This window comes from Mercenaria mercenaria, chromosome 14 (assembly GCF_021730395.1).
Source record: "Mercenaria mercenaria strain notata chromosome 14, MADL_Memer_1, whole genome shotgun sequence".
In the NCBI taxonomy this organism is placed as follows: domain Eukaryota; kingdom Metazoa; phylum Mollusca; class Bivalvia; order Venerida; family Veneridae; genus Mercenaria; species Mercenaria mercenaria.
Window position 1 is genome coordinate 14,006,931 of NC_069374.1, and position 10,171 is coordinate 14,017,101.

General features: G+C 34.0%; 1 long non-coding RNA gene across 1 annotated transcript; it reads left to right on the forward strand.

Annotated features, from left to right (window-relative positions):
* Nucleotides 1–300: 300 nt before the first annotated feature.
* LOC123527347 (uncharacterized) lies at nt 301–2,941 on the forward strand. The gene is made up of 3 exons (XR_006681710.2): nt 301–385; nt 1,841–2,088; nt 2,558–2,941. It is a non-coding gene; the product is annotated as an uncharacterized LOC123527347 (long non-coding RNA).
* The last annotated feature ends 7,230 nt before the right edge of the window (nt 2,942–10,171 follow it).

The following is a 10,171-nucleotide window of genomic DNA, read 5'->3' on the forward strand; positions in this document are numbered from 1 at the left end:
ATTGTAAGGATATTTACTAATGTCATTTTGATAATCATAAAACTTTAAAAGAAGCTATTTAGAGAAAGAACATGGTTATAAAAATTGTCATTATTGTAGCAACGTTCACGAGAACACATCGCTTCATATATACCATATGTATGCAATATATATGAACCGGTCAACAAAACAGTCCTTGCGGCGAAACCACATGCCACTGTAAGTTATGGGAACTAATTCATATCATATATTTACCGGCGGCATTTTTTTCAAAACCTTTTAAAAGCAATGTCTGGTGAAACCTGTTGCTTATTTCTCTTTCAAAAGAGTGGTACATGCAAAATGTCTTCTAAATATTTTGCTTTATTAACGGTTTTCCTAGCTGTATGTGTTTTGGCGTCAGCAGGTTTGTAAATACTTTCGAAAAATAAACTTCTTTTGTTTTAGTTAAATGTTTTTGATATAATAATATGAAAAGAACAAGACGTAACCTGTTAACGTATTTTTTAAAATATGTTTTACCAAAACATTAATATTAAATATTTGCAGAAAAATTGTTCAATGAATAAAAATTTCAAATTTTTAAACATTTTACAATATACCTTCACTATTTACAATTGCTTTAAAATGATAATTATTTGGGGAAAAAACTTATACTTTAGTGTGAGACAACGTATAAATTAAAGGTAATAAGAATCTATAATATTCATATGTATCCTGTATCTAAGAATATACATACAAAAGATTGCATTTATCTTGTGTCTGATAAATATAAGTGTATGTCTGTAAAGAACGAACAAGTTTTGAAATTGTCGACGTAATGCTTACTATTTTCATATTTTCTTATTCAAATATTTTTTGAAAATGAATAACCATTTTAAATGACATTTGATTTTAATAGCGGCGTTATCGATGCTCCAAACTTTTAGAAAATACACTGTAAGTTAAGCGTTCATAATTAATCCATTTTATATCAGAATAATATATAAAAGTTATCAATAAATTGCTTGTTTTATATTCTTTCCACTGATCAAAACAAAAAATATTGATATCGTTTGTGTTTTAAGAAAGTTTAAGTTGTTAGAAAAACATCACTTTTAACCAAAAAAAAAACATGGTCGCTCGGCGTCTGCCCACCGATTTTTGTCTTATCAGTTCTAAAAATAGAATATACAACGGATTTGTATACAAACACGATCTCTCCTATTGATATACTTTATACTGTATTAAACAAAACTGTAGGAAAGTTTGATGAAAACAAATCAAACTAAAGTCATTAGATGTACGTTAGTTTTAACAGAATATTTAATCATAAGCGGTATGCAATTTCAAGAAATATATACAACAATACCCTCAAATATAAAAAATGACAAAAAAAAAGAAAATATATAATATATATATATATCAGAAAAAACTTAGCTTGTGAACTTTATTTGTCATGGTAGCTGTACTTGTACAGACAACAGTATGGTTTACCTTGTGTCTCTTAAATCTATCAAGTCTGGCTATTGACAGGAACACACAATGGTTAGGAACATTTTGTTTAGTCAACTTTTTCAAAGATACTTTGGATGTTAGTAGCATGCTGGAGCTTACGTGGACGAGTAGGTAAGGTCGCTGGCTAGGAATCACTTGTCCCTAGCCGATGTGGGTATAAAACCTCGCTTAGGAACTAGAATTCTTCATATGAAAAAGTCATTCAGTTGGCTTTCGGAAGGTCACAACTTCTACACCGGTGCCAACTTGTGCCTAAAGTAATGCACGGAGGAACACCTAGAGTCTTCCTCCATCATTATATGTTGTTTGCCGTATGACTAAAGGAAACTAAAGGAAATGACGAATGTGTATATACGTGTTTCAGATGATGAAGCGTGGGGTGTTATACCCGACTTCATGAGTCACTTTCACGGCGGTAGCAAGAGCAAAAGCCACAGTAAGTCTGACAGCTCCAGCAGCAGCGCCAGCGGCAGTCACAGCAACAGTGATGGCAGTCATCATAAGTTCATGATCAAGATCAACAGAACATCTTCTAGCAGCACCAAAAGTAGTAGCAGCCATTTTCATTACAAAAGCCTCAGCGGTAAATAGGGAAAACATTTTTCAAATAATGTGAGTACGATTTAATTTGTTAAAGAATAAGAACTTGTTAGAGAATGAATTGGGCACTCTAAACAACTTAAAAAACAACCAGTTGTAAGAGTTCTCGTTTTCTTTGCTATCCTTTACTATCATATAAAATACTTTAGAGGAAAGTCAACTTTTTACAGCTTACATTTGAATTGCGAATTAGATTAAGCGATCTGACGTTTATTTTATAATATTTAACATTTGTATATTTGTGTTTTGCATTCACCTGTCCTTGTGCTCATTAACAAATACGTAATTTCAGTTTGTGACGAGACATGTGTCATTATTACTTCGGTTTGCCATTAAGATATGACTTCTACACAATATATTCAGCATCCTTGCAAATTTTTCATTGTAATTTAGTTCCAAAGATCTACTTACTAGCGTTCAATGTCGCGTGAATCTTTAATACAAAATGTAATTTATAAAGTTGTCCTTCTTTGCGTTTCAGACCACCAGAGGCAAGAACAGACTTCATCACAAAGTAGACTTCCTCTTAAGGACATGAAATTACATTAAATGTTAATATAAACTAGATGTATTCCTCAGAGTGTTAGTTGAAATAAAGTGTTTCAAAAGCCGATTATAATACAGATATATCCGTTTCCCTAAAATAAATGCAACTATTCGTGTGAGTTGGACTTTTTAAAAACGTATTTGTATCAAAATCAATTTTAAAAGCATATTAAAATTGACTTTCGTGCAAAGTTATTTATATGATTTATGTAATTGTTTTAATCATCCTTGCGGAGTTCAAAATAATGAATTTGAAGACTTCATAATACGAGCAATCTAAGCAATCTGGATGGACTTAAAAATAAATATGTTTAACAACCTCCCGTTTGTTGTTGTCATTTGCAAACACAAAAAGTACAATTGTATTTATTGCCATTACATATCTTATTTAGAATTTAAACAGAAATTGATATACACCAAAACATGTTACTTTGACAACTACTGTAACACTTTTTGTGTATATATCGAAGTGAGCCGAAAATTCAAATGACAGTAATGAGCGTGCACATTATGTCAGTGTTAATATTGAACTATGTAATACTATGAGGAGACATATGGTAATGACATATCCTGTGCCATAACAATATAATTATAAAGGCCATTCCATGTAAACTCATGTATAAGTGACATAAAGCTCTGGCATAATGAATTTTAAACACGTGAAAGTCGTTGTTTTCTGGAGATTTTGCAGAAACTAGAACCTACTGATTAACCAGGATTTTCCTTGATTTCTCTGCGGTAGGTGTTTCAAAAACAACTCTTTTATAGGTTGTGTGTAGTTATTAATCGCATCAACGTCTTCATCAGATAATTCACATACAAATATAAACAACGGAAGTTTTTTTTCTTGAATTCTCTGCAAATACAGGACAATATCAATAATTAGATCTTGCAAAAACGCAAAAGTTCGCAAAAACTCTGTTAAAACTTACACAGATCAAGTAATTCATTATCTTAGACAAAGCAAATTCTAATAGATTCTACAAATAGTTTTCTTTATCTCCTGATGTCGGACACCCAGGCGAAATATTTTATAACTGTCCGTCTAGTAGTCAGTCTGTCAGTCACACTTTCATGTACGCGGCTACCACAGTGACAACAGATTAGTTGATGAGTTAGGTCCATGTTTGAGACTTGCACTATTAAATATGCATGATCCTCATGTACTCAGCCTTTCCTACAGTTTCCAGCAAACCATTATTAAACTGCTTGATATACATAGTACACATGAAGTGGAAGTGGACATTGTCGGACATTTCATTCCCCATGCAACAAAATGTTACAATTACACGTATATCGTCTGTACGTTGTGAACTAAGCCCTTAGCAAATACATACGAAACTTTGTTCACATTTATCTATAAATGAGGTGAGCAAGCGCATATTGTTGGAAAGATCATGTCTAATTGCATTCTAGAGTAATTTTGTATTTAATTTACGTAAACACGTTGTAAATACTCCTCCCACAAATTCCATCTACTTCAAATGAAACTCGGTAAACATAAGCATAAGTAAGATATTGTCGAGTGTTTCATGTCCGATTATATTTTTGAGCAACGCCCCTTTATGGCATTTTATCGCATAATATCATATCACTAGCTCCTCCTATTGTACTGAAACTTGGTATATACACATCATTCAATTGTTTCCATTTAGTTCAGATGAATGATGATATACATCACCAACATTAATTCAAACCGAAACGATTTTAGTTTATACCTATTGCCTTCACATTATAATACTTTATTATAATCTATATATAGTAACAAAACTGCATAGGACAAAATTCTGTTACCCAGACCATGTAACCGGAAGCGGACATTATAACTAGAAGCGGCCATTAAGGTCACAATAGCGTAAACAATACTCCCTATATATTCTATATAAAACAGACAATGTTTACAGAGTTGTCACATATAGCCAGGCCCATTTTAAATTGCAATTCCTTACCTCATTGTAAAGAGTAGTCTTTAAACCATCAAAAAATGTAAAGAAAAGTAGGGGTCATGTATCTTCTAAGAAAGATTTCTCCTGTCACATTTGTTTACTGTAAAACTACATCAAAAATGACCCGGTCATGAACCCATATTACTACGCTTGCTGTCATTGGATTCTACTTCACAAAATACAGCCTTCCCTCTTGATTTTTCTACTAGAATGTCAGCAGTATATCCACAATGAAATTTAAAACAAAAATAGCACCAACAAATACCTGGATTGCCATCTCAGATGAAAAAAATAGTCCCAAATTAACTGTCCGCCATTATGCGACTAGACCAGATGGTACCAAGGCTGGTTCCTTTAGTTTAAGTTAGGCCTATAAGGAAACTCAATGCTTCCCTTTCAGACTTTGAACACTTTGATTATCAAAAACAATGTATTTCAAACAAGACTACCATTTTTTTTTTGTAAAAATTCATAGAAATATTCTCAAAATTCAGTTTTCTATACGGTCACTGAATTTAACATAATTGCTCGGTTAACGCTGATTTAAAGACAAATTTCATTCTTTCACTATAACAGGCCTATTTCTGAAATTCCGTCAAAATTTGTTATCAAATATGTATGACTGTATGCGGATGTCTTCCTTTCACTTAAATATTGCTCTATATAGGATACTTTTTTTCTAAAATTGTATATCTGATATGAAAATGGCCCTTTTTTTCAAATTTGGGCAGTTTTTTTCCCATAATTTCTGGTTTGAAATGCATTTTTGCAAAACTATTCAGTAAAACAGGACTTCCAAAGCAATTTTAGCCTGCAGTAATTAAATTTGGAACTGAAAAACAGACAGCTTTCTGTCCAAATGCACCTTCTCATGAAAAAATGACAATACACTGGGCACCCTGTCTGGTACTAAAAAAAAGGTGTGAAATGTCAGCCTGCTGGAGAGCCAAGTGAAAGTGCTATAACTGAGCCCTTTCAATATCTTTGAAGGCTATCACTTCTGGTTCTAATTTCAAACTGCATGCATTAAACACTTAAAAAAAAAAATTACCGTAATTACCCGTGAATTACCGTAAAACATAAAAATGGTTAAAAAGCGCTCTCGTAAAATGTTGTGTAAAAAGGTTGGATTTAAACTAGGTGAACAAAGTGTAAACAAAGGTAAAGCATATAATTACTTACCAAACTCTGTTGAAAACAAGTACACCAGACTAGATAAGGAGTCATATGAGGGTAGAATTGTTGAAAATTCTGGTACACTTTCTTTCAAAGACTCAGAAGGCTGCTACACTAATGCAACACCCTTGCGGCCACTGTTCAAACGTGAAAGGCTAATTGATGAGTATACTAGTCCAATGAATAACAAACTTCACCCAGATTTGTTTACAAATAAAGTGTACTGTCCAGCACTGGTACAACAAATGTTTAATTCTGAAATAAAAATGCACTGTGTTGGTAAAAATGCCTGTACAGGTGACTTAATCTTTGATGCCGAGGCTTCACGTCGGTGGGGTTTGGCTTGGAGTGAACGTTTAAAATGTACTAAATGTAGCTATGTCAGTGATTACTACAAAATGTATGAAGAGGTAGAGAATGAGGGTTGTAAACAGGGTAGAAAGGCTGCAAAAATAAACCTTGGGTTCCAGGCCGGCCTGATGACTACCCCAATTAGTAATACTGGTGCATCTAGAATTCTTGCACATGCAAATATTATTCCCCAAGTGTACCAGCAATGCAAAAGGCTGCTAACAAAGTAGGAAAAAGGGTAGAAATGCTAAATGTTGATAATATGCAAGAAATAAGACAAAACTTAAAGTCTGAAAATGAAAAATGTGGTTACACTGACAGTTCAAAAGTAAATGTTGAGGGTGATTCTTGTTACAACAATCCACTATTCAACTCTGAAAGCACACCATTCCAAGCTGGCACTATTGTTGCCACAACTATGTGTGAAAATAATACAAAAAATAAAAAAATCATTGGTGCTTATGTTGGTGTTAAAATTTGTAGTAATGCTTCAAAATTACAAAATAAAGGTATTGATGTAAAATGTCCTAACCATCCGGGTCACTGTACAGCAAACTTAGAAGTGACCGAATCAATTGGTAATGAAGCAAAATGGAGTGAAAATGTAGCAAAGGAAATACAAAAAGATCTTAATATTGCAAGTTACACTGGTGATGGTGACAGCAAGAGTCATTCTGGTGTAGATAAAGGAAAAGGTAGCAAAGTAACACACTTTTAAGATGTAAGACATCTTGCAAACTCTCTTAAGCGAGAGTTGTACAAGGCTCCATTCAGTAACACTATGTTCTCTGTCCCCAGTAAACAAAAATCAAATATAAAGAAAAGATTTGCATTATCAGTAAAATCTAGATGTATATCTGAGCTCAAGAGAGCTCATCATGTCTATAATGGTGAACTCAGTGTAATAAAATGTAAAATGCCAAAAATTATTCAAACAATTGTTCTGTGCTTCAAGGGCTACTGCGGTGAGCCTTGTAAACAGTACAGCCTTGTTTGTACCGGTAATTACCGTCAAGTTAAAAACTACCTCCCAGCAAATGTTAAAATCAAAATGACACTTTCTGATGAAAAAGCCTTGTTACAATGTATAAAACTATTTCTGGGTCCAGAGAGTATAGATAAAACCAAATTATTGTCCTCTACTCAAAAATGTGAAGCGGTAAATAGAGCATATCAAGCAAGTATGCCAAAATCTGTTACATTTCCCCGAAACTGTCACGGCCGTATTCACAGTCAAATCTTGAGACTTAATCACGGGCAAGCTGGGGCGTTATCTCTCAAGGCAAGGGCCTTGGGTACAAGTCCTGCCCGTGGTTCTGCGGTTGTGAAACATTTGCTAAAGGTAGAACGTAGAGAAAAGCTCTTTCGGTCCTCGGGATACATTTCGAGGGCAAAAGCTGCAAGGTTTGCCCGTCGAATGCGCAATTACAGAGTACATTCTGAACTTCATTACACTAAAGGGCTCTCTGATCCTAAGCCAGATTACTCCTCAGCAGCCCTTAATGATCATACATATGCATAAAACCTTTCTGTAGAGTAAACTGGCTGGGTCAAAGTGACCTTAGATGTGTTAATGTTTGTTGTTGTTGTTGTTGTTATCTCAATATTGGCAATAAAATACAATATTCTATTACTATAACTATATTTATCATTATAATAAATTGATAAATAAATAAACAAGTAAATAAAGTAGCAAATTTTACCAAAGAATACAATCAGGATAGTTCACTCCCCCAAGTTGGTGAGATGTACATACATCACCACAGCCCTGTCTCTCATTGTTTATCATCTGAGGCTCTAAACTTAAATGTTCAGGGTTTACACATAAAGATATATGACAAAGATGGGACACATGAAGCCCTATAGGTAGTTCTAGTAGGCTGTGGTGAACCATATATGCCAGTCTGTGGGCATATTCTCTCCTACTTCTTTCCCAACTTGGGAGAGTGATTCTAATGCGGCCGTACTGAGGCCAATTTTGGCCCGAAGTGGGTCCAATCCATTTCAAACAGTGTTTTGTACCAAATGGTACTGAATTTTGTGTTAATTTAGCTCTAATAGCAGTTTGCATGAAATGTAAATCCATTTTTGCAAAGTGCAGACGATATTTTTTGACATGTGACGTCATCCTGATTTTCTTATAGGTCACAATAGCGTAAACAATACTCCCTATATATTCTATATAAAACAGACAATGTTTACAGAGTTGTCACATATAGCCAGGCCCATTTTAAATTGCAATTCCTTACCATATTGTAAAGAGTAGTCTTTAAACCATCAAAAAATGTAAAGAAAAGTAGGGGTCATGTATCTTCTAAGAAAGATTTCTCCTGTCACATTTGTTTACTGTAAAACTACATCAAAAATGACCCGGTCATGAACCCATATTACTACGCTTGCTGTCATTGGATTTTACTTCACAAAATACAGCCTTCCCTCTTGATTTTTCTACTAGAATGTCAGCAGTATATCCACAATGAAATTTAAAACAAAAATAGCACCAACAAATACCTGGATTGCCATCTCAGATGAAAAAAATAGTCCCAAATTAACTGTCCGCCATTATGCGACTAGACCAGATGGTACCAAGGCTGGTTCCTTTAGTTTAGTTAGGCCTTAATGCCAGTTATTGGCCGCCATAGATGAATAACGTCATTTTTATTGTCATTTCACCCTGAGTTGTCGCGATTAAATATTCGTTAATGTAGATATATGTCGTTATTGTGTTAAGGTATATAATAAACAACTCCTTAAACGGCAATGGCGTTCTTTACATGTTTAGTAGCATTCCTAAATTAACTATATTTGCTACACCCTCGTACAATTTTGGTTAAGTCGTGATAGTAACCAATTCAGGCCTGCCATTTCAATTTGATATTAAGTGTATCATATCATGAATTTTTATGGAGCATATTTCATAGTGTTAACACAACATTAATTTGTGTCGTCTAAAACACCCAAGCACAATGAGAAGAGAATGCATTGGTCTATATTTCAAATAATCCTTGGCGAAACAAGAAGTACAAGGTTATGGGTTTTTTTTCAGATTCTGTTTCAAGCAGTCTTCAATTATAGGGGATGAAAATCCCCGAGACGGTAACATCCGTATATAGTTATTCGTCTTTGTTGTCTGCATATACCGAGGCAGTTTGTTTCGATGTCTTCCGGTTCCGTTTTATCAGGAAGGTCTAATACGTTTGCTCTGACTGCCAAAGTCCGTAAACTGAACTTGCCGTTCTCTTTACAACTGCATTTGTTTGATGCAACAGTAACGCCAATATTACTATATGCGTCGGAAGTATGGGGTTTTGAAAATATTAAGATAATTGAACAGTTTCAATTAAAGTATTGTAAATTTTTGTTTAGACTTAAATCTTCTACACCAAATGTTATGTTATATGGTGAACTGGATATTAAACCCATAACTTTGCTTATTAAAGCAAGATTATTATGTTACTGGAGTAAGATATTGAATGCAAAGAATGACAAGATTTGTGGATTCCTGTATAGAACAATGTTAACTTTACATAATGCAGGTACTTCTAGTTTCCATGGCATGTATATGTTAGAAATTGTTTGAACGAACTAGAATTGTCTGAGTATTTCATAAATCAAAAAGTTGAAAATGTATTTCATTTCAAGGCTCTAGTAAAAACAAGGCTATATGATCAGTGTTTGCAGTCCTGGAATAGCACTGTTAATGACTCTTCAAAATGCTTGGTGTACTGTATTTTTAAGCAGAAACATTACTTTGAAGAGTATCTTGATATATTACCTACAAATTTAGCCTTGTCACTTTGTAAGTTTCGCACTACAAACCATAGATTACCTATTGAAAAAGGCAGGTTCTTGGGTATTGAAAGAGAACAGCGCCTGTGTGGTTTTTGTCCGAACAACTGTCTCGGTGACGAATACCATTACGTTATGGAATGTCAGTTATTTGTAAGTCAAGTCAAGTCAATACTTTTATTCAGAGTCACAGTTTACATGGTGTAAATACATGTGAACAAATAAATACACATAACTGATAAAGTTCATACGGGAGTGGTAATTTCTGAAGGGGAAGTGATCAAATC